Here is a 27669-nt window from a genome sequence, read left to right as displayed (position 1 = left end):
CTCACTCACATGTATACTCACCTGCATGCTCGCCTGTACTCTCACCTGCACGTTAACTGTGCAGGTGAGTGTACATGTGAGTGAGCGTGGAGGCGAGTCTACAGGCGAGAGTGCAGTTGAGTGTCCATGTGAGAATGCAGGTGAGTGTACAGGCGTGAGTGCAGGTGAATGTACAGGCGTGAGTGCAGGTGAATGTACATGTGAGCGTGCAGGCGAGTCAACGCACAGGTGAGTATACAGGTGAGTGTGCGTGCAGCTGAGTACAGGTGAGAGTGCGGGCGAGTATACAGGTGGCAGGGCAGGATGACCACGGGCTTAGAGGACTTCTCCAGGCAGAGGGGGCACAGCAGCTGGCGCGCTGCAACAGCCACCCACAGGCGGACAGCCTCGTCGCTGCAGCTGTCACGTGCCCTGCCTCCCTCTCCTCCTCCGCCCCATGCCACGTGGAGACAGAGAAAGAGAGGGAGGGGCATTCACACCACGAGGTCACGTGGGCAAGGGAACAACAAATCCCCCCCCCCCCCTACACCAACTCCCAACATGGACTCGTCCATCGCTGGTCCCACCTCCCCCACGGAAAATCATCGAAGTCAACGTACAGTAGGACAGTCCACACAAGCGGCATCAACAACAACAGCTGCAGCCGTCACCATTCGCCACTAAGTGGCGGTGACGTCCCCGCGGCGTTGGTGCCAGGCTAGGTGCACTCTTAGGCCACGCGAAGTGTCGAAGGCTCGCTGACAGGAGGTCACGGGACAGAACCTTGCAGGTGCCATGGGGTTGACCGACTCGAGATGGCTGCAGACGCCACCAGCTGTGCCAACTCGCCGCGTTTTAGCCGCCCGCCTCTCCGCTCGTTGTTGTGAGCGTCCCTCACGAGCCTCCTCCACAGAGGCCGATCTTGACACCGCCGGAACCGCTCATCGGCAAGTCCACTCAGCTCCACATCCTCCAACCAGGTACCTTTGTAGACCCGCAGTGATGCCCCATGCCGTGTTGGCAGTCCACTGCTGGATGAAGGCTTCGGGTCGCCACGGTGGCTAGGAGATGTTAACTACCTCGCCCGGTGTGCAGGAGGTCGTGGGTTTGACCCCGACGCCTGCTGCTGCTGTAGATTTGGAGTCTGCGGTGTCTCTCTCCACGTGGTCGCGTGGATTTCTCTCCCAGTGCTGCGGTGTTCCCATCCACATTTAGAATCGACGTGTTGAGAATATGTGGCTGCTCTAAATGTCCACACGAGAAGCCACTTTGTTGAGCTATCATCTGTGGCTAGGTCGCTTCTTATAAAAGCGCTTTGTAGCTCAGTGGGACTTACGTGGTTGAAATAAAATAACAGTAAAAATAACAGCACCACCACTCCACGTACACAGAACATCTGCCGTGATCCTGACTGCAGTGCTCATCTCGATATGGTCGATGAAAGTGAATTACGTGACGGCCGCTACGTTAAAAGGTTTCGTTACCTTTGGGTGGCATCAGTTGCTGCTCTGGCCCATCGGGAAATACAACAATGCCTTGATGGAGGCTCCATTGAAGATGCGTGCGACCCTCTCGACTGGCCGTCTGACCCGAATGTTCGGTCCAACTCGAGCTGAATATCGAGTGGAACTGGGTGACCCTGGGGCTATTTGCTAAAACGCAACAATTTCGATTTAAAGCATTTGTGACTGCAGGGATTCATATTATTGGTTCTTTCGGTAAAGTCACGTAGAAGGAAAATAATAAAGTAATAATTCTAGATTTGAAGCTTTCGTGACTGCAAGGAATCATATTCTTAGGTTTTTTCGGTACCGAAAAAACCTAAGAATAATAAAGTAATAAAAATAAAACAATTAAATTCTCACGACGTTTCGATTGCAACACAAGCAATCATCATCAGGTGTTAAAACCTCAATTTTCTTGCTGTGGGTTTCACACCTGATGATGATTGCTTGTGTTGCAATCGAAACGTCGTGAGAATTGTATTGTTTGTTTTTATTATTTCCCTTCTACGTGACTTTACCGAAATAACCAAGAATATGAATCCCTGCAGTCACGAAAGCTTTAAATCGAAAAAGACCCCAACATTCGTCAATGATGACCGATTCCATTCATAAAGTGCGCTCTTGCCGCCGTGTGCGCTGAGTAGTTCTCAGTATTAAACACTCGTTGACTGCTCTATACAGGGTGGGATAGAGATCTCTACTTAACCCTGCAGGGTCACCCCTCTAATAGTGAAGGCGTTCACACTTGAGCTGCGGTTGCCCTGAGCCAGTAGTTGCATCATTAACTGTGCGAAATCCTTTTCAAACCATTACTATAAAAATGCAGAATTTTCCATTAAGTTACTTTTCTTGGATTTAGCAGAATTCCACAGTAGCTCTCTCAATAGCTGTAGCGTTTGAGTAACGATCTTTTAAATGTTTGCGTTGTTAAATCGTATGACTCGTAAAACGATAATTAAATGACCACTTAGTGTAGGACGATCATTGAATGTTTGAACTATAAAATTCTGCAATGTTAATTTAATGCTGAGGGTGTTGACAAGGAAAGTAGTGGATTTGTGGGGTTTAAATTGTCAACTCGTGCCCGCACTGCATCGTGTGGCGGGTTTCTGACAGCTGCAGCATCACCACGACGCTCTCATTGCCGCTTGGTGAATATCCGTGGCGGGTTCCCTTTCGTTTTTTATTCATTGAATGAGACGTCACCCTCCCTGCACCTGGCCACCCACTTGTGTGTTTGTGTGCCTTCAGGTGTCACAGCAGAGCAATTGCAGAGGGATGCTGCGATTATACTGGCGTGGGCTCAGCATAGATGGCGGCCCTCTGTCAATCCACAGCGGAGGTAAGAGCCCCCCACTCTGTGTCAGTAAATGGGGGGGGGTGTTTGGTCATACTTCACCACGCTGGTCAGTATGAGTTGGTGTGAAGGTGAGGCAGCCCAAAGATCTGTTCAGATGTCACTCAGCACTGACGTTAGCCGTGGCCGGGAATCGAACTTAGCTGGCAGTGGTCAGTGTGCGCTAACGGCCGGGCCACCGCTTCACGGGTGAACGGGTTGATTAGATGAGACGATGACGTTGCGTTTCATATCAGTGGCGACTCCTCCACGTGGCTGGGCGATTGAGAAACCGCACCCACAGCAGTTGTCCCAGTGTACCGGCACCCCCCCAGTGCTGGAGTCAACATTCTCTGGGCCCCGTTTTTCTTCACACGCCGCCCTGGATTTGGGCCCAGCAAGAAACGCATCGCCACCGAACGCGTTACGGTCAAATGTTGTAAGCGGCAGGTATATCTAACTTTATATTTGACGACCTCATCTTCCAAGACGTCCTGACCAGTGTGGAGTAGTACCAATTACCCTCACAGGGGCTCTCTGCAGCTCCCTCTCGTGGAGGCCCCATTTGCCGGCAGTGGCGTGAACAACCGCAGGGGCTGTACCTTTACCTTTTATCCACTTTTTATATTCAACATTTAATTAGGTCAGCAACGCGGTTTTGACCTCTTACCCACAAACATTTCTGACAAGTACAGCAAGTGCACGTGTACACAAGTGTACTCCTGTGCTAGTTGCACGCCACTTCTGCCTTTTGTGTTTAGTTTGTTGTCGTTCCCCCATACCTCAGATTAGCACTGTTGGCTGTGTACGGTGCTAAAGAAGGTAAACATAAACACACACACAAACACGTGCACACAGACATACAAAGACAAAGATCCCCCGTATAGACAATCAGGCTGTTGGGGCAAGTGCTGTTAGCGAGCACACGCACATATACACACATAAATACACACATAAACACATACACACACACATAACCAGACACATACACACACATCCACACCCATACACACACATACACCCACACACAAAGACACATACACACACACACTGCGATGGCAAAGTAAGAAATGGGAACGAGACCAGTTTTGTCACGACAAGTATATATTGATGTCAAGTGCAAATACAAAACGAGGTAGACAAAATCTCTGGAAAACATTAATCTCTGGAAAACATTCCCACACTTTGAGCTGCTTTTGTACAAACGATAAAAACCCCGAGGAGACCGAAGTGTCACCGATCTACATTCACGATTTCAGAAACTGCTGTTTCTGGAGGTATCATGGACGATGGAAATAAAGTGCTTGGCGAAGTTCATCATTTATCGGTATATTTCACGTGGTAACGGCTTGGCGCTACGGTTAGCGTGTCCATTGAAATGTGCACGCCCCGTACGTAAAAAAAGAGTAACAGATATGTAGTTTAAAAAATGCCGACGTATTCACAGTTCAATAAATAAATAAATACTTTGCAACAGCGGTGACTTTTTAAATCCCCGAGAGAACACGAAATAAAAGCCCCGCATTTTAAATGAACAGAGACAAGAACCGTACGGGAATACCTTGCACGACCTCACTGAGACCGCACTCCGGCCTCGCGTTGCGGAGGATGCAACCTCTGTCTTCATTTGTTATGGGACAGTTCATTTTGCGGTCACCATCACAATAACGTTCCTGGTGCCAACTCGCTTGACGATTGGCCAGGGAATAAACAGCAACCCCAAGACATAATGGGTTGGTGCCGCCTGCATGGATCTCGGCTCCTGTTTCCCAGAATGGGTGGCGTGATTTTAAGCACTTTCGTGCTGGGTTTTTCAAGTCTTCTTGGATTAAAACTTGATTTGAAGCTTTCATGACTTCAGGAATTACTCTTTGGTTATAGTAGTAGGTTTTTACCCTTTAAACTGGTACAAAACTGACACCTTTATACAAGGCATCATGTTTGCAATAACCATAACACAAGCAGTCAAAATGCAAACAAAAAGAAACAACTCTGATAATGATATGCACTGTCCTTGAAGTTGATTGGTCCACACCCGAGACAGCTTTTCTTAGAGCCTAGTCTCCATTGGTGTTGGACCAGAAGACGCCAAAAGGCGTACAACTCAAAAACAGCGCACTATCAGAGTATTGAGAGCTCAGGGTAAGCATTTACACTATGAGACCTCCTTTACCAGTGGCAAAATATAGTAGTAGGATTTTACCCTTTAAACTGGTACAAAACTGACACCTTTATACAAGGCATCATGTTTGCAATAACCACAACACAAGCAGTCAAAATGCAAACAAAAAGAAACAACTCTGATAATGATGTGCACTGTCCTTGAAGCTGATTGGTCCACACCCGAGACAGCTTTTCTTAGAGCCTAGTCTCCATTGGTGTTGGACCAGAAGACGCCAAAAGGCGTACAACTCAAAAACAGCGCACTATCAGAGTATTGAGAGCTCGGGGTAAGCATTTCCACTATGAGACCACCTTTACCAGTGGCAAAATATTGTAGTAGGTTTTTACCCTTTAAACTGGTACAAAACTGACACCTTTATACAAGGCATCATGTTTGCAATAACCATAACACAAGCAGTCAAAATGCAAACAAAAAGAAACAACTCTGATAATGATATGCACTGTCCTTGAAGTTGATTGGTCCACACCCGAGATAGCTTTTCTTAGAGCCTAGTCTCCATTGGTGGACCAGAAGACGCCAAAAGGCGTACAACTCAAAAACAGCGCACTATCAGAGTATTGAGAGCTCGGGGTAAGCATTTACACTATGAGACCTCCTTTACCAGTGGCAAAATATAGTAGTAGGATTTTACCCTTTAAACTGGTACAAAACTGACACCTTTATACAAGGCATCATGTTTGCAATAACCATAACACAAGCAGTCAAAATGCAAACAAAAAGAAACAACTCTGATAATGATATGCACTGTCCTTGAAGTTGATTGGTCCACACCCGAGACAGCTTTTCTTAGAGCCTAGTCTCCATTGGTGTTGGACCAGAAGACGCCAAAAGGCGTACAACTCAAAAACAGCGCACTATCAGAGTATTGAGAGCTCGGGGTAAGCATTTCCACTATGAGACCACCTTTACCAGTGGCAAAATATTGTAGTAGGTTTTTACCCTTTAAACTGGTACAAAACTGACACCTTTATACAAGGCATCATGTTTGCAATAACCATAACACAAGCAGTCAAAATGCAAACAAAAAGAAACAACTCTGATAATGATATGCACTGTCCTTGAAGTTGATTGGTCCACACCCGAGATAGCTTTTCTTAGAGCCTAGTCTCCATTGGTGTTGGACCAGAAGACGCCAAAAGGCGTACAACTCAAAAACCGCGCACTATCAAAGTATTGAGAGTTCGGGGGAAGCATTTACACTATGAGACCTCCTTTACCAGTGGCAAAATATAGTAGTAGGATTTTACCCTTTAAACTGGTACAAAACTGACACCTTTATACAAGGCATCATGTTTGCAATAACCATAACACAAGCAGTCAAAATGCAAACAAAAAGAAACAACTCTGATAATGATATGCACTGTCCTTGAAGTTGATTGGTCCACACCCGAGACAGCTTTTCTTAGAGCCTAGTCTCCATTGGTGTTGGACCAGAAGATGCCAAAAGGCGTACAACTCAAAAACAGCGCACTATCAGAGTATTGAGAGCTCGGGGTAAGCATTTACACTATGAGACCTCCTTTACCAGTGGCAAAATATAGTAGTAGGTTTTTACCCTTTAAACTGGTACAAAACTGACACCTTTATACAAGGCATCATGTTTGCAATAACCACAACACAAGCAGTCAACATGCAAACAAAAAGAAACAACTCTGATAATGATGTGCACTGTCCTTGAAGTTGATTGGTCCACACCCGAGATAGCTTTTCTTAGAGCCTAGTCTCCATTGGTGTTGGACCAGAAGACGCCAAAAGGCGTACAACTCAAAAACAGCGCACTATCAGAGTATTGAGAGTTCGGGGGAAGCATTTACACTATGAGACCTCCTTTACCAGTGGCAAAATATAGTAGTAGGATTTTACCCTTTAAACTGGTACAAAACTGACACCTTTATACAAGGCATCATGTTTGCAATAACCACAACACAAGCAGTCAACATGCAAACAAAAAGAAACAACTCTGATAATGATGTGCACTGTCCTTGAAGTTGATTGGTCCACACCCGAGACAGCTTTTCTTAGAGCCTAGTCTCCATTGGTGGACCAGAAGACGCCAAAAGGCGTACAACTCAAAAACAGCGCACTATCAGAGTATTGAGAGCTCGGGGTAAGCATTTACACTATGAGACCTCCTTTACCAGTGGCAAAATATAGTAGTAGGATTTTACCCTTTAAACTGGTACAAAACTGACACCTTTATACAAGGCATCATGTTTGCAATAACCATAACACGCAGTCAAAATGCAAACAAAAAGAAACAACTCTGATAATGATATGCACTGTCCTTGAAGTTGATTGGTCCACACCCGAGACAGCTTTTCTTAGAGCCTAGTCTCCATTGGTGCTGGACCAGAAGATGCCAAAAGGCGTACAACTCAAAAACAGCGCACTATCAGAGTATTGAGAGCTCGGGGTAAGCATTTACACTATGAGACCTCCTTTACCAGTGGCAAAATATAGTAGTAGGTTTTTACCCTTTAAACTGGTACAAAACTGACACCTTTATATAAGGCATCATGTTTGCAATAACCACAACACAAGCAGTCAAAATGCAAACAAAAGAAACCACTCTGATAATGATATGCACTGTCCTTGAAGTTGATTGGTCCACACCCGAGACAGCTTTTCTTCGAGCCTAGTCTCCATTGGTGTTGGACCAGAAGATGCCAAAAGGCGTACAGTTCAAAAACAGCGCACTATCAGAGTTTGAGTGCTCGGGGTAAGCATTTACACTATGACACCTCCTTTGCCACTGGTAAAGGAGGTCTCATAGTGTAAATACTCTTTGGTTCTTTTGGTAAAGTCACTTAGAAAATAAATAAATTAAATAATAGAATACGACATTTCGATTGCAACACAAGCATTCGTCATCAGGTAGAAAACTAACCTAGTGAACTTCAAAATATTTTCTTTCTTCGTGGATTGTGAGGTCAGAGTTGCTTTAAATGTTTTCTATCTCGTCGGACGGCGGTCATCATTGGACGGGCGTGCCATGAGGCCCTGAGCTAGTGATTGCAGCTCTTTATTGTGTTGAGAATGTGGTCGTGGAGTGAGAATGTCGAGTCCAAGGTGATTCCAATGATGTTCAAGTGATTTCAGAGGCTGGTGGTGGAGCCGGCGATGAGTACATTTTGGGGGGCGGGCGACGCCATGGTGAGCCTCTGCCTGGTGCCTTCGTAAAATGTCTCTCAAAATTAGTTTGATCTTGAGAGGAAGCAAGAGGTTAGACACGTGATCATGGATTTTAACCAGCGACTTCTCTTGGTGGGGCGAGTGCCAGTTGTTACACCGGTGGTGGCTGCTGTGCGACCAGAGTGGCGGTGGCTGTGGTGGGACTGGTGGCGGTGGCTGCTGTTGGACTGGCTGCTGTTGGACTGGCTGCTGTGGGACACGCGGTGGCAGCAGCTGCTGTGGTGCTGACGGCAGCTTCTATGAGACCGGCGGCGGTGGTGGTGGTGGCTGCTGCAGGACTGGCGGTGGTTGCTGGTGGAATGGCAGCGGCTGCTGTGAGATCGGGGTGGTGGTGGTGGCTGCTCTGGGACTAGCGGCAACGGCTGTTGCGTTTCTGGTGTTCCCGGTAGCTGCTGCTGTTCCTGCTGTCGCACTTGCAGTGGCTCCGGCAGTTGTTCCCGTTGGGGCGGTCCGACATCTTGGGTTTCTGGAGATAAAGAAGATGATGGCGCTAAAGTCCAAACCGCTCGACATTGGGAGAATGAAACAAAACCGGTCTAAAGTATAAACAAGAAGATCGTTGTACTTCACCATTCCCTTAACATAAAATGATGCGCTGTCAGGGTGTACATTCTCCCTGGGCATTTCCACGCACACTGGGCGACGTTTAAAATCCATCCTTTACCTTGCGCGCCGGTGAGGAGAGCTGCTGTCCGGAGACTGGGTCCGGGGTCTACCTTCGCCGAGTGGCACCGTTTGAGGCACGACCGGGACGTCGCCTTGACGTGCTCCAGCGGGCAGTAGCTGTCCGCTGGCGGCGCGTTCAATTCTGGGGACCTGCATGCACGCACCAACGCGTCGCAAACCGTTAACACCTGCCTTTAAAGGAGACACTGCTGCTCGCACAAGGCAATATCTTTCCAGTGAGCTGGTCTGGGGGACGGTTGTAAGTGCAGGTTAAAGTGAAGGGGAGAGAAGGTGACTTACCGAATATAGAAGAGCATGTAGGCCTGCTCGTTCATAACTGCCTTGGTGTCGACGTGCCGCACGATGGAGTCGTTCATGCAGCACCATTGTCCATCGCTGATCTGCGCACAGTCAAAGCACAGCTACACTTGGTTACAATGTTTACACAACTGCACCCAGATTCCTCCGTACATGTAATAACAACACACAATACACACTCTAGACAACAAGTTCGTAAAGAGCATCACCCCATCGTCAGAGCTGCAGAGCGTGCGTGTTACGGTTGCTGTGATGGTGCTGAAGTTACGAAACGATCTGCCTGAACATATTTCTGCATGGATGACCTTGGACCAATTTCATCAGAATCAGAATCTTTATTTGTACTGAAAGAATTCGATGGTCTACGAAGCTCTTTTAAACAGATGTCCAGTAGGGGCGGGTCAGAAAGTTACAACAACAACACTACAATACAACACCGATTGGAGTACATCAAGACGCAAGAACAGACGCAAGACTTTTAATTATTCTTCTCTATTGGACATTGGTAAGATTATGGGCTCATTGCAGATGTGCGATGTTTTTGTTTGATGGTAACAAATGGAATTACCTTATTGTAGCAATAATAATGACCCCTGTTGGAGTCAGCTCCCTTGTGCACCAGCACCGAGTACAGGGAGTAGATCACGGGCTCGCCCTGAGACGTTGAGGTGAAGCGTTGCATGTCCAGGTGCTCCGGGTAGGTGATGTTCTACAGGCAGCACACAGGAGGGGGAGGCAGCGCGGCAGAGACGAACGTTAGGAGAGGAAACGGCAGGGGTGGTGGGGTGGGCAGCAGAGATAGGCACCATCTCAGTTACACGTCAAAGTGATGACGTGATGTCTCGCTCATTTGAGCGTTGAAGACGGTGCTCATCTCCTGTTTATAGCCCTGAGCAAGTGGTGGAAATTCTACAGTCACATGACGGGGGGCGAGTCTATCTGTCGGACCTATTCCAACATGGAGAGGCATTTTCTCCAGCATTGACCTGACAAAGGGCTGTCAAATAATTTAATTAGAATGATGTGGGGGGGCAGAATCGTTACCCGGTTGATCTTGACGCCGTAGAGGTTGTACCGCTTGATGGAGACGGTGAGGACGTTGGGCAGGCGGTGGAGAGCCATCGTCTTCGTCGCTTCCCCTTTGCAGCAGCACCTGCACGACAACAACAACGCCAGCCATTGCACGTGTTCCCAAACTTTTAAACAATAAGTCTACTCAATTTTTGTTGTTCGTTATTTTTTATTCATTTCTTAAAATAAAAAATTGTTACTTTTATTATATATTGTAAGTTATTTTCAATGTATATATATAATATTTTTATTGATATATTTTATTATAATTTGATTTTATCTGTAGACTTTTGAAGCTACAAATGATTCCAGGGTGTCAACACACGATGCCCACTCACATTCCGCAGGTGTATTCGTCCAACGTCTCCTTGTTAAAAAACTCCTCAAACGCCTCTACAAGATCTGATGAGTTCTGTTGGCCGACAGAGTGAAACGCAAATGAGGACTCTAAGAAGCATTCCATGAACATCTGCAGAATGTTATTGTGACGGAAACTCTGAAAACCCGCATCTTGTATGAAATCGTACGACAAAAAAAAGAGATCACGTACGCTACCGGCAGTGTGTTTGGATGTTAAGTGGCTGATTCATGTATGCGTGTGTGTGGTGGATGTTGGCACAGCAGGGAGCACAGGTGGTGCATCGGCCAGTCATCTCGGTCAACCCATGGCACTTGGGTCTGTCCCGTGACCTGCCAGCGGGCGTTCGACACTTCATGTGGCCTTAAAGTGCACTCAGGTTGGCACAAGCACCGTGGTGACATCACCGCCACTTAGTGGAGAATGGGGGTTGTTCACGTATGTGATGTATGCACATTTAACTTATTTCGCACCGTACATAGATCTATAACTGTTAAGCGATGGCTTCGTCATTGCTTACATTAATATGGAGTGCAATGTCCAGGCACGTGTCAAAGGTGTCGGAGTGGTTGCAGCACTGCATGCACTCCACTGCAATACACAAGCACACACGCATTAGGAAGGGACGTCACATGTTACTTAGTAAAACTAAATGCACGCTCCCCACTGACATTGGTAATTGGTAGTTTTTACCAACTGGTAAAAGGTTATTCTATGTAGCACGTGCGTGAGAGTGTGCAAACGCTGCGACGCGAGCGCGTCTACACTGTGATGGTGCGCTTGCTGCTCGCGGTTAACAAGTTTCTAGAGGAGTGCGCACAACTCACCACGTGATCGAAGGTAACCCCCGAAGATCTGGTAAATGAGGGTGGTAGCCTCCGTGTATCTGTCCAGCCTGCCACGTCACAGAGAACGACACCACACGGTGGTTACAGCAGCAGTAGTAGCACCTTTACCGTATGCACACGAATGTGTGAAAGTTACACCATTGCCCGAGCTGTTGATTCACTCTTTCCCTTTAGCACTGCAACGCGTGCTCTGTAGCAACCAAACGTGGTAGTGTCTGCACAGGGCAGCCACCTTCACGGCACAGCCACAGAGCTGGGGGCACGCTGGCAGCCATCACCCGGTGCTGTTGCCCGGTAGTTTTGTTGTGCTCGGCGTGCCACGTGCCGCTCGTCAACACGAGGAATGTCGTCACGGGGACACCGCACATTGAGACATCGATTTTCCGATATTTATCGGCAACGTGAAATGCGCAAACAAAAGATGGCCCACGTCAGGGCCAAGGTGAAAGAACCGTGGTGCCAGCAGGGTCGGTCCTCTGCATCTCCCAGGTTTTCACACAAAAGTGTGAGTAGCTTTTCGCAGACGTTGAAGTACAATCGTGCAGAAAACCAAGAGGAAGCCGTGAGGTACCAAACTGCAGAACGACTGCCGCATGTTGACTGGCGCGCAGTACTCACTCGCTGTGGCCATAGAGGCATGAGGCTTGCATGCCATCTACCACGTATCGCAGAAACTCGTGGGCATCTTCCTGTCTCCCAATGCGCAGGTGTTTGGCGATGCCTGCAGAGAAATGGACATGGGGACAAAGTGACAGGTAAAGGATCTGATGACATCCTTAAAGAGCTCCCCAACAGATATGGCAAAAGGAGTGGTGCAAACGACTTGGAACACAGATGGAGAAAGATCACGGGGGATAACTTCTCCGAGTGCAAGTGTGAACGTAGTTGTGGGACTCACGCGTGATGTTCTTAGTGATGACCTTGGGTGTCAGCACTCTCTGCGAGTTGTTGAACGTGCTGACAACGTGATGCTCCATGACACACATCAGGCAAAAGTCGCTCTGTTGACCTGCGAACGAGGGCACAGGTGGCACAATCCGTCAGCGCACGCCACTCGCACTCAGCCCAGCTGGGGAGTAACAAGAAACGCTAGAATCCTGGCACCAGCAACAATCGCAATGAATGTTGCGTCTAAGTACCAATTGCATCACAAGATGATTTACAAGCCAAAGCAACATTTGTCCGACCTATTAAAAATTATCGCCACATGTGCTCGTGTTTATCAAAATCTGAATATTTATACTGGAGGAATCCGATAAGCTAAGAGGTTTTGTTTAAAAAATGTCGAGTAGGGGCACTGGGTCAGAACATTACAACACCAAACAATACAAAAAACGATAAGAGTACAAATTATTGGTAAGGTAAACAAATCACCTATTAAAAATCTACAAATAAAACTAAACTTATTTTTTCATCTTACCAGATAAAGCCCACTGATCTATTAGCTTCTTCAGAAGCGACCTGGACCACAAATGATGGCTTAACGAAGTGGCTTATCACGTGGGAAATGTATCGCAGCAAAATAACTGACACAATAACGTAGCCCATGGGTAACGAGAGTGCCAGGGGGGAGGGTACTTACAGGTGCTGCAGTGCTCTTGCAGCAGCAGGTAGTTGGCGAGCGGCGGCGTGTAGGCGAGGCACTGCAGCGTGGCGTTGAGGAAGCAGGTGTTCCCCAGGTTGCGCAGGCCGGCACCCTTGCAGACGTCGCTCTCCCACCTGAGGTTCAGCCGCTCGGGTGCAAACAGCGAGAGCCGTGCCACCGGAATGCCATCGTCCTCCTCTGCACAAAGGGTACGGTGGTGGCGGAAGCCGGTGTCATCGCAGGGCGCTGCTCTGCCGATGGGGCTGGCGTGGATATTCAGTGGCCCCAGCCATCACCCTTGCTGCTACTCTTAACCACGAAGATTTTGCTCCACATTTAATTTTCAGGTTCAAGTTCGCGGGAAATAGGATTTGCCTGTCGCGTTGGCTGCTGGGTGTTTTCAGCTCCCTGTGTTACTCATGAACGGCAACAGCAGTGACTCCAAAGCGGCCCTTGCGTTGGTGGCTGCCACCCTAATGAGATGCCACGACGTCGCGTGATTGCACACTCACCTTGGGGTGCAGGCACAGACACGCTGATGTTCTCTGTGGCTGGTACAGGGGAGGGTTCCGGCCGGCCATGGGGAAGGCAGCAGGGTTGCGTGCAGAGCCACTCGTCGGCCGCCGCCAGCACCTCGTTGGACGAGGTGGGGGCCAAGACCGTGAGGTCGTTGCCGGATGAGGTGCCCTCTGCTCCACACGCCACAGTCGTGGTTGGGTCCTGCCACAGCAACGCAGTCAACACATCCACAATTACTCCTCCCATCTCGACTGGGATCCCAACACACGTGGGACTGTTTTATCACCAAAAGAAATACAATTTTAGTCCATGAACCTATGGGCGATCTGCATAATCTCAGAAGTAAATTTATATTTACATTATATTTTTAAAGTAACCCCAAACTCACTTTAACTCGTAAAATATTATATGAAGAACGGCCATTGACTAAAGATGAACTAATTCAATTTGTTATGCATGCGAGAGAGAAGGCAGCTGTAGTTTAAAAGAGGTCATAAATGCATTTCAGAAGATAAATCTAACATTAATGTTAATCAAATTCATTTTTAACATTTGTTAAAATTAAATTAAATAATCCTCCGTGATTTGTTCAAATAAATACAATAACCCAATGTATCCTGATTTTTCGGCCACCCTCTTACAAACGACGTCATGAAGGGCCAACTGTGATGTGCTCTGAAAAAGGGGCATTGACTGAAATGTCGCTTTTATATATTTCAGAATACTTTATATATGTAATACACGTTATTATCAAAGTCAGAATATTTATACGGGAGGAATCCGATGAGCTATAAAGCTCTTTTTCACATGTCCAGTCGGGGCGGGTAAGAATGTTACAACAACGAACAACACACACATAATAGGAGTGCAAAATACAGGTTGGCCCCAAAGTTAAGACACGGTTACTTAATTTATCTTAACACTGACATTACACCGTTCTAATAATTTATTTTTAAAGTAAACAATTTAACTATCATTAATATTGATAACATCCTCTGTGACTGGTTCAAATACATACGGTAATTCATCTTCTTGTTTTTTTCGGTAAAGTCACGTAGAAGGGAAGTGACTTTACCGAAAAAACCAAGAAGATGAATTCCTGCAGTCACGAAAGCTTTAAATCGAAATTTACATACGGTAACTCTGTGTCCTGACTTTTGGGGCAACGTTCTATAGGCGACGTTATGTAAATGAAAAAAAAAGATTGTGATGTGCTCTGCAGAAGGGCCATTGTCTGAAACGTCGCCTATCATTTTACTGTAACAATTCCCCCACCCCCCGTGCACTCCCAGCGTTGTGATTGGCTGAGTGGCGCCAGCGGGCCCCGCCCCACCCGCCACCCGGGGCTCCTCCCCCTCACCTGAGGCTCTGCCCTCAGATGCGGCCCCGCCGCCGCCTGCGCGGCTCCCGTCAGCTCCGGCACGGCGACCCGCGCCGTGCCTCGGGCTTCATCCGGGGAGGGGGTCCCGGGCACAGCCCCGCGGGATCCCTCGCGGGGGTCGTCAACTGCAAAAAAAAGAAGCACAGTGATCACATTTCGTACTACGGATAAACACACGGCTCTACATTTCACACTGTAGATCAAGGGTGGCACAGTCGAGTTTTTTACAATCGGGTTTAATTGTCTTTTTTTATTAAACCCGATCATCTGAGATTGGGAGAAATCCGGTTTCATTGGTTTTAATTGCAGAACCGCACTTATCAACGATGGGCTTCATCCATTCCAAGCTAAGGAACTCACTGGCGTCCACGATTGTGGAGAAGCTCGTGTTCATCAAGACCAACCTGCCCGCCGCATTCTACGGCTACCCCGTGCCTGACGGCCCCGAGTACGATAGCAGCACCAATGAGGAAGCAGCCTAAGCCTATCAGAGTTTCGTATTCATTAAACCAGGTTTTAATTCCCCGAAATCGGGTTTAATTGTATTAAAGAAAAAACCCGATGCCTGCCGCTGGAAAAATCGGGGTTTTTCCACCCATGCTGTAGATAAACATGGCACTGGATTCAATGGCCCCATCCAGCACCCGTGCTGCTACTCTTAACCAGAAATATTTTACCCCACATTGAAGTGTAAGGCTCAAGTTGGCGACAAATGTGATGTGCCTGTCACGTTGGCGCTGGGTATTTTTAGCTCCCCCTGTTGCTCATGAAGGGCAACAGCAGTGGCTCCAAAGCGGCCCTTCTGTTGGTGGCTGCCACCCTAACGAGAGGTCACGAGGTCGCACGCTCACCTTGGGGTGCAGGCAGCACAGACACGCTGATGTTTTTGCGTGCTGTGGCTGACACCAGGGAGTGTTCTGGCCGGACATGGTGAAGGCAGCTGGGTTGCATGCAGAGCCTCTCGTCGGCCGCCACCAGCACCTCGTTGGACGAGGTGGGGGCCAAGACCGTGAGGTCGTTACCGAACGAGGTGCCCTCTGCTCCAGCTGCCACAGTCATGGTTGGGCCCTGCCACAGCAACACAGTCAACACATCCACAATTAATCCTCCCATCCGGACTGGCATCCCAACACACATGGGAATGAATTATCTCCAAAATTTATCAAATGTAGTCCATGAACCGATAAGTGATCTACATAAAATGTCTCAGAAATATATATAGACAATTGATTTTTAGAGGAACCCCAAACTGACAAAATATTCAAAGAAGAGGCCAATGACTAAAGTAGAATTCGTTCAGTTCGTTGTTATGCATGCAAAAACGGTAGCTTTAATTAAAAAAAGGTGCTAAATGCATTTCAAAATGGTAATGGATATCAGTTTTAACATTTGTTAAAATTAAACTCAATGACCCTTTGTGATTTGTTAAGATAAATACAATAACTTTGCGTGTCCTGAATTTTGGGCCACCCTCTACAGGCCACGTTATGAAAGGGTCTAACAACTGTTGACGTGCTCTGCACAAGGACCATTGCCCGAAACGGCGCCGATCATGATCCAATAACAATTTCCCCCCACTCGTGCACTCCCAGCGTTGTGATTGTCTGAGTGGCGCCAGCGGGCCCCGCCCCGCCCGCCACCCGGGGCTCCTCCCCCTCACCTGAGGCTCCGCCCTCAGACGCTGCCCCGCCGCCGCGGCTCCCGTCAGCTCCGGCACGGCGACCCGCGCCGTGCCTCGGGCTTCATCCGGGGAGGGGGTCCCGGGCACAGCCCCGCGGGATCCCTCGCGGGGGTCGTCAACTGCAAAAAAAAGAAGCACAGTGATCACATTTCGTACTACGGATAAACACACGGCTCTACATTTCACACTGTAGATCAAGGGTGGCACAGTCGAGTTTTTTACAATCGGGTTTAATTGTCTTTTTTTATTAAACCCGATCATCTGAGATTGGGAGAAATCCGGTTTCATTGGTTTTAATTGCAGAACCGCACTTATCAACGATGGGCTTCATCCATTCCAAGCTAAGGAACTCACTGGCGTCCACGATTGTGGAGAAGCTCGTGTTCATCAAGACCAACCTGCCCGCCGCATTCTACGGCTACCCCGTGCCTGACGGCCCCGAGTACGATAGCAGCACCAATGAGGAAGCAGCCTAAGCCTATCAGAGTTTCGTATTCATTAAACCAGGTTTTAATTCCCCGAAATCGGGTTTAATTGTATTAAAGAAAAAACCCGATGCCTGCCGCTGGAAAAATCGGGGTTTTTCCACCCATGCTGTAGATAAACATGGCACTGGATTCAATGGCCCCATCCAGCACCCGTGCTGCTACTCTTAACCAGAAATATTTTACCCCACATTGAAGTGTAAGGCTCAAGTTGGCGACAAATGTGATGTGCCTGTCACGTTGGCGCTGGGTATTTTTAGCTCCCCCTGTTGCTCATGAAGGGCAACAGCAGTGGCTCCAAAGCGGCCCTTCTGTTGGTGGCTGCCACCCTAACGAGAGGTCACGAGGTCGCACGCTCACCTTGGGGTGCAGGCAGCACAGACACGCTGATGTTTTTGCGTGCTGTGGCTGACACCAGGGAGTGTTCTGGCCGGACATGGTGAAGGCAGCTGGGTTGCATGCAGAGCCTCTCGTCGGCCGCCACCAGCACCTCGTTGGACGAGGTGGGGGCCAAGACCGTGAGGTCGTTACCGAACGAGGTGCCCTCTGCTCCAGCTGCCACAGTCATGGTTGGGCCCTGCCACAGCAACACAGTCAACACATCCACAATTAATCCTCCCATCCGGACTGGCATCCCAACACACATGGGAATGAATTATCTCCAAAATTTATCAAATGTAGTCCATGAACCGATAAGTGATCTACATAAAATGTCTCAGAAATATATATAGACAATTGATTTTTAGAGGAACCCCAAACTGACAAAATATTCAAAGAAGAGGCCAATGACTAAAGTAGAACTCGTTCAGTTCGTTGTTATGCATGCAAAAACGGTAGCTTTAATTAAAAAAAGGTGCTAAATGCATTTCAAAATGGTAATGGATATCAGTTTTAACATTTGTTAAAATTAAACTCAATGACCCTTTGTGATTTGTTAAGATAAATACAATAACTTTGCGTGTCCTGAATTTTGGGCCACCCTCTACAGGCCACGTTATGAAAGGGTCTAACAACTGTTGACGTGCTCTGCACAAGGACCATTGCCCGAAACGGCGCCGATCATGATCCAATAACAATTTCCCCCCACTCGTGCACTCCCAGCGTTGTGATTGTCTGAGTGGCGCCAGCGGGCCCCGCCCCGCCCGCCACCCGGGGCTCCTCCCCCTCACCTGAGGCTCCGCCCTCAGACGCTGCCCCGCCGCCGCGGCTCCCGTCAGCTCCGGCACGGCGACCCGCGCCGTGCCTCGGGCTTCATCCGGGGAGGGGGTCCCGGGCACAGCCCCGCGGGATCCCTCGCGGGGGTCGTCAACTGCAAAAAAAAGAAGCACAGTGATCACATTTCGTACTACGGATAAACACACGGCTCTACATTTCACACTGTAGATCAAGGGTGGCACAGTCGAGTTTTTTACAATCGGGTTTAATTGTCTTTTTTTATTAAACCCGATCATCTGAGATTGGGAGAAATCCGGTTTCATTGGTTTTAATTGCAGAACCGCACTTATCAACGATGGGCTTCATCCATTCCAAGCTAAGGAACTCACTGGCGTCCACGATTGTGGAGAAGCTCGTGTTCATCAAGACCAACCTGCCCGCCGCATTCTACGGCTACCCCGTGCCTGACGGCCCCGAGTACGATAGCAGCACCAATGAGGAAGCAGCCTAAGCCTATCAGAGTTTCGTATTCATTAAACCAGGTTTTAATTCCCCGAAATCGGGTTTAATTGTATTAAAGAAAAAACCCGATGCCTGCCGCTGGAAAAATCGGGTTTTTTCCACCCATGCTGTAGATAAACATGGCACTGGATTCAATGGCCCCATCCAGCACCCGTGCTGCTACTCTTAACCAGAAATATTTTACCCCACATTGAAGTGTAAGGCTCAAGTTAGCGACAAATGTGATGTGCCTGTCACGTTGGCGCTAGGTATTTTGAGCTCCCCCTGTTGCTCATGAAGGGCAACAGCAGTGGCTCCAAAGCGGCCCTTCTGTTGGTGGCTGCCACCCTAACGAGAGGTCACGAGGTCGCACGCTCACCTTGGGGTGCAGGCAGCACAGACACGCTGATGTTTTTGCGTGCTTTTGCTGACACCAGGGAGTGTTCTGGCCGGACATGGTGAAGGCAGCTGGGTTGCATGCAGAGCCTCTCGTCGGCCGCCACCAGCACCTCGTTGGACGAGGTGGGGGCCAAGACCGTGAGGTCGTTACCGAACGAGGTGCCCTCTGCTCCAGCTGCCACAGTCATGGTTGGGCCCTGCCACAGCAACACAGTCAACACATCCACAATTAATCCTCCCATCCGGACTGGCATCCCAACACACATGGGAATGAATTATCTCCAAAATTTATCAAATGTAGTCCATGAACCGATAAGTGATCTACATAAAATGTCTCAGAAATATATATAGACAATTGATTTTTAGAGGAACCCCAAACTGACAAAATATTCAAAGAAGAGGCCAATGACTAAAGTAGAACTCGTTCAGTTCGTTGTTATGCATGCAAAAACGGTAGCTTTAATTAAAAAAAGGTGCTAAATGCATTTCAAAATGGTAATGGATATCAGTTTTAACATTTGTTAAAATTAAACTCAATGACCCTTTGTGATTTGTTAAGATAAATACAATAACTTTGCGTGTCCTGAATTTTGGGCCACCCTCTACAGGCCACGTTATGAAAGGGTCTAACAACTGTTGACGTGCTCTGCACAAGGACCATTGCCCGAAACGGCGCCGATCATGATCCAATAACAATTTCCCCCCACTCGTGCACTCCCAGCGTTGTGATTGTCTGAGTGGCGCCAGCGGGCCCCGCCCCGCCCGCCACCCGGTGCTCCTCCCCCTCACCTGAGGCTCCGCCCTCAGATGCGGCCCCGCCGCCGCGGCTCCCGTCAGCTCCGGCACGGCGACCCGCGCCGTGCCTCGGGCTTCATCCGGGGAGGGGGTCCCGGGCACAGCCCCGCGGGATCCCTCGCGGGGGTCGTCAACTGCAAAAAAAAGAAGCACAGTGATCACATTTCGTACTACGGATAAACACACGGCTCTACATTTCACACTGTAGATCAAGGGTGGCACAGTCGAGTTTTTTACAATCGGGTTTAATTGTCTTTTTTTATTAAACCCGATCATCTGAGATTGGGAGAAATCCGGTTTCATTGGTTTTAATTGCAGAACCGCACTTATCAACGATGGGCTTCATCCATTCCAAGCTAAGGAACTCACTGGCGTCCACGATTGTGGAGAAGCTCGTGTTCATCAAGACCAACCTGCCCGCCGCATTCTACGGCTACCCCGTGCCTGACGGCCCCGAGTACGATAGCAGCACCAATGAGGAAGCAGCCTAAGCCTATCAGAGTTTCGTATTCATTAAACCAGGTTTTAATTCCCCGAAATCGGGTTTAATTGTATTAAAGAAAAAACCCGATGCCTGCCGCTGGAAAAATCGGGTTTTTTCCACCCATGCTGTAGATAAACGTGGCACTGGATTCAATGGCCCCATCCAGCACCCGTGCTGCTACTCTTAACCAGAAATATTTTACCCCACATTGAAGTGTAAGGCTCAAGTTAGCGACAAATGTGATGTGCCTGTCACGTTGGCGCTAGGTATTTTGAGCTCCCCCTGTTGCTCATGAAGGGCAACAGCAGTGGCTCCAAAGCGGCCCTTCTGTTGGTGGCTGCCACCCTAACGAGAGGTCACGAGGTCGCACGCTCACCTTGGGGTGCAGGCAGCACAGACACGCTGATGTTTTTGCGTGCTTTTGCTGACACCAGGGAGTGTTCTGGCCGGACATGGTGAAGGCAGCTGGGTTGCATGCAGAGCCTCTCGTCGGCCGCCACCAGCACCTCGTTGGACGAGGTGGGGGCCAAGACCGTGAGGTCGTTACCGAACGAGGTGCCCTCTGCTCCAGCTGCCACAGTCATGGTTGGGCCCTGCCACAGCAACACAGTCAACACATCCACAATTAATCCTCCCATCCGGACTGGCATCCCAACACACATGGGAATGAATTATCTCCAAAATTTATCAAATGTAGTCCATGAACCGATAAGTGATCTACATAAAATGTCTCAGAAATATATATAGACAATTGATTTTTAGAGGAACCCCAAACTGACAAAATATTCAAAGAAGAGGCCAATGACTAAAGTAGAACTCGTTCAGTTCGTTGTTATGCATGCAAAAACGGTAGCTTTAATTTAAAAAAAGGTGCTAAATGCATTTCAAAATGGTAATGGATATCAGTTTTAACATTTGTTAAAATTAAACTCAATGACCCTTTGTGATTTGTTAAGATAAATACAATAACTTTGCGTGTCCTGAATTTTGGGCCACCCTCTACAGGCCACGTTTTGAAAGGGTCTAACAACTGTTGACGTGCTCTGCACAAGGACCATTGCCCGAAACGGCGCCGATCATGATCCAATAACAATTTCCCCGCCACTCGTGCACTCCCAGCGTTGTGATTGGCTGAGTGGCGCCAGCGGGCCCCGCCCCGCCCGCCACCCGGGGCTCCTCCCCCTCACCTGAGGCTCCGCCCTCAGACGCGGCCCCGCCGCCGCCTGCGCGGCTCCCGTCAGCTCCGGCACGGCGACCCGCGCCGTGCCTCGGGCTTCATCCGGGGAGGGGGTCCCGGGCACAGCCCCGCGGGATCCCTCGCGGGGGTCGTCAACTGCAAGAAGGAGGAGAAGCACAGCGATCACATTTCACACTGCGGACAAACACACGGCTCTACATTTCCCACTGTAGACAGACATGGGCCTGTCGATCGCTTCTGAAGAACTAAATAGCCCAGTGGGCTTCACCTGGTTTAATAGAAAAGAGTGGAGCTCATTTCGTTTTCGGGATTAGCTTACTTTTCTCATACTTTTAACTTGTTGTTATTGGTGTAATTTTCTGAACCCGTTTAAAAGCTTCATAGCTCATCGGATTTATCCACGATTTTTTGTGAGTGAAGGTTGGTAACTCATGGGGGGTCCGTTGCCCCCCCCCCCCCCTCAACCGTCACCCCCCCCCCCTCAACCGTCACTCACGGGGGGCTCCACGACCCCGTGAGCGACGGGGGTCAACGCGACCGCTTGAACCCCGACACGAATCACGGCCTACAACGACCACTTGGCCCAACCCCAAACCTCCACACGCAGAGCGATCTTTAGAAGTTGCTGCTGGTTGCTGGCCGCTCGACGTTTCGGGCCTTTTGAGTGACTATTTATCGCGAGATTGGTTATTTAAAGCGACCAATCACGCAATTAAACCGTACGGGTGGTGGTGCTGCTGCTGCGTCGGCAGTGGTGAACAGGTTGGACCAGAACACAACCACTCAGCACGATCCGTGTCGATAGCGACACTGCGGCCTCCATAGGTGCAGGTGGACGTGGGTCATGGCCCGACTTCAACAGCCCCATCTAATGTATCTGTTTCCCTTCCCAGCAGTGCTGTTGACGTGGTGTCGATTTATTTTCACGTCGTCTTCTGACCAAATATGGACGAATAAATACTTTAACGATCGTTTTACCTCAAAGGGACATTTGTGAATGTGTGTCTGTTCGAAATGTTTAACATACTTACCGGCATGCAGCAAACTTGAAATTTGGCATGTGGGTAAGTTCCAGACAGTACGCAATGGAAAAAATATGAAAATAGACTTTTGTATTTGGGGGGGGGGGCACAATAATGGATACATTTTGCACGGCCAGTGAGCGGTGATGTCACGCAGTGTGCCTAGTGACGTCACGCAGTGTGCATACTGACGTCACGCACCCCCCCCCCCACCCTCCGTGTATTAATCGAAGATAATAATCCAAGTCCCGGGCGAAGCCGGGTAGTAAAGCTAGTACAATATTAATTCTAGATCTAGTACAATATAATTAAAGTCACGTAGGTATACATTTTAATAAATTAAATCACGACGTTTCGGGCGCAACACAAGTGTCCGTCATCAGGTGGGACAACCACAGCAAGAAACAATTGCTGAAGTCCGTGACTTTACCGAAAGAACCAAAGAGTATGGATCCCTGCAGTCACGAAAATTTCAAATCTAGAATATAATTAAGCATTGAGCTTATTCTACTGTGCTGCCTGTCTCGTATGTGTCGTGCGTGTGCAGGGGAGAAATTGACATTTTTGGGGTAAAAATGTTGATAATTTCCCTTTAAAAGTCCGATGCTCACCTTGGGAAAGCTCTCGTGGCATTATCGGTCGATGGAATTCTCAGGTTGTTGAAAGTGTCGCCGCTGTTCACGTTCAAGAGAGCAGGGACGACGCAGAATCACACAAACACGTCTGGTCTTCTCGCCGTGCTGGAGTTCTGTGACCGTTACGGGCCTCACGTGACCGTCGTGTCCCTTGGCAACGACCACGATCATCAACATGACGACATTCAAACTCGGCACGTGGTCCCTCGTCATCGTTACAACGTTGGAGACGCGAAAGGCACGTGGGGGGCACGGGGAGGGGAGGGGCCCGTGGGGAGCACGAGGGGGGGGGGGGGGCTCGTGCCATCTCCCCCCCCCCCCCCCCGTGAGTGACCAACCGTCACTCACGGGGGGTCCACTACCCCGTGAGTGACGGTGGTCAACGCGACCGCTTCACCCCGACACGAATCACGGCCTACAACGACCACTTGGCAGAACAAAACCACACGCACGCAGAGGGATCTTGAGCAGTGCTCTGAGTTGTTGGCCGCTCGGCGTTTTGGGCCTCTCCACTCAGCAGCTGCGACCCAAATCGACGTGGATCGGGGGCTCGGGGGACGCGTGGCGAGGGTGGAACGAGAGGCCTCGAGAATGAAGAAGAAGCGAGGGGGAGAGCGAGGCGAGCTTGGGGAGAGACTCTGAGCGGCAGAAGGCGAAGAAGACGTGGAGTGGGGAACACGCTCAGGGTGAGGACATCATCATCATCCACATGATCATCATCCACATCATCATCCACATAATCTTCGTCCACATCATCATCCACATCAACTTCATCCACATCATCATCACCATCCACATTATCATCTGCATGATCGACATCATCATCCACATCATGATGGTCCACATCATCAACATTATTTTCCACATCTTCATGTTCGTGGTTCTTACGGTAATGTCACGTAGATAAAAAAAAATAAGAAAAAAAATACGAATAAAAATGTAATTAAACATTTCATAATAAAATTATACATTGAAAATAATAGCGAAAAATCAAAAATAAAAATGTTAAATAGTAAAATTAAAAATGAATGGAAAATAATAAAAGCAAAAAACCCACGACGGTTCCATCGAAACACAAGTGGTCTTCATCGCTTGATGAAGACGGCTTGTGTTGCGATCGAAACGTCGTGGGTTTTTTGCTTTTATTATTTTAAATTAAATTACATTATATAAAATAAAAAAAATATTTTACTCTTTTTTTTCCATTTTTATTGTGAGTGAGCGCCGACGGTTTAGGGGTAGGCCCTCATCCAGCAGTTGATTCATCCACGCGTGGCCGGCGTGACGAGGTTTGGTCACACAGCCACACCCACACGGTGCGTGAGAGGCGTTCATCCAGCAGTGGATTGAACAAGCCGCATAGATGTCAATGTATGGGGTGCGTAATGCAGGTGTCCGTGTGTGCATCTGAGTGTGTGCGTTGGAGTTTGATTGACGTTTCTCTCACAGCTGATATTGCAACAATCTTCCTGATGAAAATTTGACCATGTGGTCATACGGGATTCGGATTATCCCGATCGTACGGTGTTGTCTGTACGATACCTGTTGAATCAAAGTAAAGTACAAAGTATTTGGCTGCTATAAATGTCCACACGATGATAAGCCACTTGGTTGAGCTATCATTTGTGATGGCCAAAGTCGCTTCCGATAAACGAGCTCCACAGCTCAGTGCGCCTTACCTGGCGGAATAAAAATAGTTGACTAAGTTGAGTGCGATGACGCAGCAACTGCAGGCGCAGCCCTGCAATTGCTTGCTCGCTCCACTGTTGACGGACCGGCCTCCACCTACAGCGAGCTCTCGAGAGTCTCTCCTCTAGAGGGATGTCTCTGTCCGGCTCTCCCACCACGGCCAGAGCGACTCGAAGAGGCGGGGGTGCCCACACTTTACCCCACCGCGCCTTGGCGCGCTGCTGGGTGGGCAGAGGTGGCCGGGGGCGGGAGGGAGAGTGAATACACGTGGCCCCATCGTCTCGACTGTCAGCGAGTACCTCTGATTATTATTCTTATTACTATTCTATCCGTGGTCAATAGTAGCTCTGTATCCTATAATGCTGATCTCTATTGTGTGTAACGTGCAAGGTTTGCAGAAGTGTGTAACTCTGTGCAGTGTTCTCAAATGTGCATTCACGTGTTCATTGGAGAAACTTCGCCCCTTGTTAATGTGTCAGTGTTTATGTCTCCTGGAAGTGATATTTTGGATGTCATAGACGGTCCCTTTTATTTTAAACCAATGTTTACTTCAACGGCTTCAATATAATGTAATGATTATCATGATGATGATTAAAATATAAAAGTCTTCATACCCTTTCCGGCAATAACGTAGGAGGTGTTACAATGCGCAAACACCAAATAGACACCCCGACTGCAGGGCATCGAGTCTGCATTGACCACACGTCGCGCTTGTGGTCAAGCATCCAAAGCGACGTGCTCTGATGATGCACGCCTTGTCCCTGACACGACAATGACCTCCAGCAGAGACGTCTTCCTACATGGCCTTGACCCACCCACCAGTTGTCAGGACAGAGAACAACGACACGAGGAGGCGAACGGCAGCACAGAGGCGATGCAAACACCAATCCGTGAATATGCGGCTAATGCAGACACGACGCCTTGCAATCGGTGAGTCCATTTGGTGTTTGGGCGTCTTGACACCTCCTGCGTTGTTGCCGAAAAAGGGTAAAACTCCTCTCTTCTGCCGACATCGCCATGTCGATACCGGCAACACAGCTGGTCCCGTAGATGTGTAGCTCGTGATGTATGTAGTGTATGCGGAGAGACAGATATGAAAGAGACTACGCCACTTGATCTGTTTCTATTCGATAAGCTCCTACCACTGTGAGGCAGTCGAGGCGTTCACTTCTGTGGGGTGCCACGGTGGCGAGATGTTAACTTCCTCGCCTGGTATACAGGAGGTCGTGGGTTCGGTTCCGATTCTAACGCCTGCTGCTGTATATTTGGAGTTTACGGTGTCTTTCTCCCCGTGGTCGCGTGGATTTGTCTCCAGGTCCTCCGCGTTTTCCCTCTACATTTAACAAACACAAGTGATGAGCCACTTCGTTGAACTATCATTTGTGATAGCCAGGTCGCTGCTGAAAAAAAAATCTACATAGCTCAGTGGGGCCTTACCTGGTAATTTTAAATATAAATATTTTAGTTTAGTTTGTAATCTCAACCAGCACTGCTTCGCATTGAGCTGCATGCGACTGCACAGGCAGTGGTCTGTCTACAGACACAGGACTCACGAGGTGGCCTTGCAGTCACGTCAGCTCATTTTCCCTCGAGCAAGAGACGACGGTGGTTGACTGTACGGTCCACAGCTTGAGTTGCACTGTGGCTGGTCTCTAATGTACCTCTCTCTCTGCGAGTCTCGTATGGGTCTCTACGAGTCTCCATGTATCACAACGTGTGTGTGGGTTTGCTCTACGGTCCACAGCTTGAGTCGCACTGTGGCTGGTCTCTAATGTACCTCTCTCTCTGCGAGTCTCGTATGGGTCTCTACGAGTCTCCATGTATCACAACGTGTGTGTGGGTTTGCTCTACGGTCCACAGCTTGAGTCGCACTGTGGCTGGTCTTTAATGTACCTCTCTCTCTGCGAGTCTCTTATGGGTGTCTACGAGTCTCCATGTATCACAATGTGTGTGTCGGTTTGCTCTACGGTCCACAGCTTGAGTTGCATGACCACAGTCGCATTACTGCTGCTGCGTGTTGCGTCTCGTTTCTAATGTTCCATTCGTTAAAACGTGCGCATCGTTCCGTTGATGTTCTGGTGCGGTTCATGCTGACAGCGGTGTATTTGCAGAGGATTGTCCATGCCAGGAGGTGTGCGGTGGTTGATGCTTGGGTCTCGAACGAGGCGTTCATTCCGGACGTCCGCACTGTTCCACCGTTCGCTGGCGATCTTCCAGATCTGTGCGAGAGCCACAGCCCCGATCGATCCGAGGTTTATCCACGTACTCGATAGCAGCGATTACTCAACCCCTTTCGTTCGAACGGGACACTTTCGAGCTCGCTCGATCTTCACGGCGCACCGAACCAAAGAGTCGGTCCTGCTAATTAGCACAACTTTGCGGCGGCACACCGCTCGAGATGCCACGAGGAGGTTGGGGCAGCTCAGAGGTCCTAGCGCCGAGTCGGCGCCACTGACACCCTGGGTTGGAGTGAGGGCTGCAGCCACTGCCTGTGATTGAACCGGGTTCTCGAGTTTAACGAGTGGATGGCTTTGGCCCAGCTAACAATGACTGCACCCATCAAATGTGTGTATACATATTAGAATCAGGATTTTTACTTCATTTGGATACATTTCACCGAAACATGCGATAAACGCCAATGTCGCAGCAGTGCGTTTGAAGGGAGGGAATGGGAGAGGAGGC

At 48.8% G+C, this 27669-nt stretch overlaps 1 long non-coding RNA gene across 1 annotated transcript; it reads left to right on the top strand.

Moving 5' to 3' along the window:
* The first annotated feature begins 651 nt into the window (after positions 1 to 651).
* LOC144726198 (uncharacterized) lies at positions 652 to 10457 on the top strand. The gene is made up of 3 exons (XR_013587246.1): positions 652 to 959; positions 2736 to 2826; positions 8319 to 10457. It is a non-coding gene; the product is annotated as an uncharacterized LOC144726198 (long non-coding RNA).
* Positions 10458 to 27669: the final 17212 nt, after the last annotated feature.

Source organism: Lampetra planeri, chromosome 23 (genome assembly GCF_965212315.1).
Source record: "Lampetra planeri chromosome 23, kcLamPlan1.2.h2, whole genome shotgun sequence".
Taxonomy (NCBI): Eukaryota; Metazoa; Chordata; class Hyperoartia; order Petromyzontiformes; family Petromyzontidae; genus Lampetra; species Lampetra planeri.
This window is presented reverse-complemented; position numbering and strand designations above follow the sequence as displayed.